The 3338-nt window shown below is 49.3% G+C and overlaps 1 pseudogene; it reads right to left on the bottom strand.

Annotated features, from left to right (window-relative positions):
- Nucleotides 1-2841: 2841 nt before the first annotated feature.
- Nucleotides 2842-2980, bottom strand: LOC119342416 (annotated as a pseudogene).
- Nucleotides 2981-3338: the final 358 nt, after the last annotated feature.

Consider the following 3338-nt stretch of genomic DNA (forward strand, 5'->3'; position numbering starts at 1 on the left):
CACTTTAGCGTCGGTTCGTGCCGAACCGGTACTAAAGGGGGGGGGGGCCTTTAGTGCCCACACTTTAGTGCCGGTTCCATAACCGACACTAAAGGCCCTACAAACCGGTTTTAAAGTTCCGTTTTCTACTAGTGGAACCATGTAAGAACGCATTCTGAACATCCAATTGGCGAAGACTCCATCCCCTGGAGACAGTAATAGACAGAACAAGTCTAATAGTAGCAGCTTTAACTACTGGACTAAAAGTATCCTCATAATCAATGTCATATCGTTGTTTAAAGCCTTTAGCTACTTGTCTAACCTTATATCTATCTATCGTGCCATCAGGTCTCTTTTTAACTTTATGCACCCATTTACAATCAATAATATTCCTCCCTCGCTTAGGAGGAACCAAACGCCAAGTTTGGTTTTTCATAAGTGCATGATACTCTACATTCATGGCATTTTTCTAATTGTCATTTCCTAGAGCTTCGGTCAAGGTTTGGGGCTCACTAGTAGCAGCAAAATTTGCAAATTTGAAGTTCTTATCATACCTTAGTGTCCCATCTTTGTAAATTGTGGGTTTTAAGATACCTCATTGTGCTCGTGTAGTCATCCGAGGAGGTGTACTTGAACGTACAGGCTCGGCAGCCACAGAGGATCCCGATCCCGCCACAGCAGAATCAGCCTCGCCTGTCGCATGTGCGGACGACGTTGGATCACGCGCCGATCGGGTAGGAGAATCTGGCCTTGGCGAGTCGGCTGGCTCCACGTGACTGCGGGCTAGCATGTGGTCGCACCCGTCATCATTGCGCCACACAACGAGGGACACGCGACCAGGCTCAGGTCCACCCGCCTCATGACGAGTGGGGCATGGAGACAGAGAGCGGTCCGGCCCACCCGACCGGCCTGGAGACTCATGCCAGGCGGCGCCCAAGGAGTGGTCGTCCCCGAATCCCGGCGATGGCGACGTCAGAGGATCCGCCTGGGGATCCGTTCCCGTGTCAGCGCGATCAGGCGAATCTGCCTCGTGTCCACTGCCAGGTGCTTCCTATTGCTGCTGCATAAAATCACAAGCATTTGGAGTGCAGTTTTTTCACCGCCATCTCCGTCAGTAGTAGGGCTATGTAACAAATGATCATCAGCATAATGCTCGTCCCCATGATAGGTAGGATTGAGTAACTCCGGATTCAAGAGAAGAATTTCTGCCCGAAGCCTTACACTAGCATTTGGGTGTAGTATAGAGAATGGAAAGATGTTTTCATCAAAAATAACATCCCTGGAGATATCCACTCGCCCTGTTGCATTATCAAGGCATTTAAAACCCTTGTGAAGATTGCTATATCCAAGAAAAGTACATTGTTTGGAACGGAATTGAAGTTTGTGCTTGTTATAGGGTCGGAGATTAGGCCAACAAGCACACCCAAAAATTCTAAGTGAGGAGTAATTTGGTTTTTCATGGAACAATCGCTCAAGAGGGGTTTCAAACTTGATAACTTTGCTAGGAAGGCGATTAATCAAATATGTGGCAGCAATAAACGCCTCATCCCAAAATTTTAAGGGCATGGAGGCTTGGGCAAGGAGAGACAAGCCTACTTCGACTATATGTCGATGTTTTCTTTCTGCTGATCCGTTCTGTTGATGCGCATGGGGGCAAGACACGTGATGAGATATTCCTATCTTGGTGAAAAAGAAGTTGAGTTTTTCATACTCCCCTCCCCAATCTGTCTGAAGAGCAAGGATTTTGCGATTAAATTGTCGTTCAACAATGTGCTGAAAGTCATGAAATTTTTGAAAAACTTCTGACTTGTGTTTGATCAAATAGATCCATGTGAATTTACTGAAATCATCGATGAAACTCACATAATATTTCTTTCTGCCTACTGTTTCAACAGCAGGTCCCCAAACATCAGAGAAAATAAGTTCTAAAGGAAACTTGGATTCACTTATTGATTTTGGATAAGGCAATTGGTGACTTTTTCCCTTTTGACAGGCGTCACAAACAGAATCATTATTGGAAAAACTAGCACAAGGGAGTTTATTTTGACTAAGAATTCTTCTGGCCATGAGAGGAGACGGATGACCTAAACGTTGATGCCATCTATCCGAAGATATTTTGGTGGCACTGAGCATCTGCTTCTGGACGTTGGATCCCTTGTGCTTGACGGGGTATAGACCACATCTACCCCTGCCTCGAAGGAGTACCTTCCTCGTTCCCCGTTCCTTAACAAGAAAAGAATGAGGGTGAATCTCACAAAAGGCATCATTGTCAAGTGCAAGACGACTAGCAGAGATTAGGCTCTTGCTAGCTTCTGGAACATGAAGGATATTATTTACGTAAAGATCACGATCAGGGGTACGAATAGCTGAATGACCAACATGTTCTATTGCCATACCTGACCCACTAGCAGTGTGGATTTGCTCGTTCCCAGTGTAGCGGTCGCGGACAGTCAGCTTCTCAAGGTCTCATGTGATGTGATCGGTGGCGCCGCTGTCAAGATACCAGTTGGTATCCACCCCATATTGAGGTGCTGCCAGGTTCGCCGTCCTCTCTTCTCCTCCTTGGTAGGCTTCATCATAGCGTTTCCAGCACTTCCACGCTGGATGACCCAGTTTGCCACAGATCTGGCACTGGATCCTAGGTGCAGGGGCATTGTTGTTGTAGTTGCCCCCACCACCTGTTGTTGTAGTGGCCGCCTCCTCCTTGTCCACCGCGACCGCCAGACTTGATGTAGGGGCGGCCACGGTCACCACCGTTGTTGCCGTTGCCGCCACGGCCACGGCCACGGTCACCACGCCCGCGGCCTCTGGTGGCAGCGTTAGCGGAGGACTGCGACACTCCACCGCGGAGCTTCATCCGCGTCTCGAAGCTGATGAGCTGCGAGAACAGCTCGGGGACGGTGATCGGCTCCACTCTGGAGCACATGGCGGAGACCACAGGATCAAACTCCTCGTCCAAGCCGGCGAGGATGTGGGAGACGATGTCATTATCGTCGATCTTCTTCCCTGCAGTGATGAGTTCATCGCACAGAGACTTCACTCCCGATGTAGTCGGTGATGGAGGAGTTCCCCTTCTGCAGATTGGCGAGGGTGATGCGCACGTTGACCGTCTGGGCACGAGTGTGAGACGCAAGCATCTCTGCAATCGTGTTCCAGAGTTCTGCCGACGTGTGACAGGTAGCGACCTGGATGGCCATCTCACGGGGCAAAGTTGTCAGAAGGTAAGAAAAGACTTGCTGATCTTGGGCATACCAGGTCTGGAACTCTGGGTTGGGCTTCGTCGTCTTGGTTTTGCCGTCAGACGCGGCTACTTCAAGGTGCATGGGTGGCACCGGGTGATCGACATCGAGGTACTGCTC

Source organism: Triticum dicoccoides, chromosome 7B (assembly GCF_002162155.2).
Source record: "Triticum dicoccoides isolate Atlit2015 ecotype Zavitan chromosome 7B, WEW_v2.0, whole genome shotgun sequence".
Lineage (NCBI taxonomy): Eukaryota > Viridiplantae > Streptophyta > Magnoliopsida > Poales > Poaceae > Triticum > Triticum dicoccoides.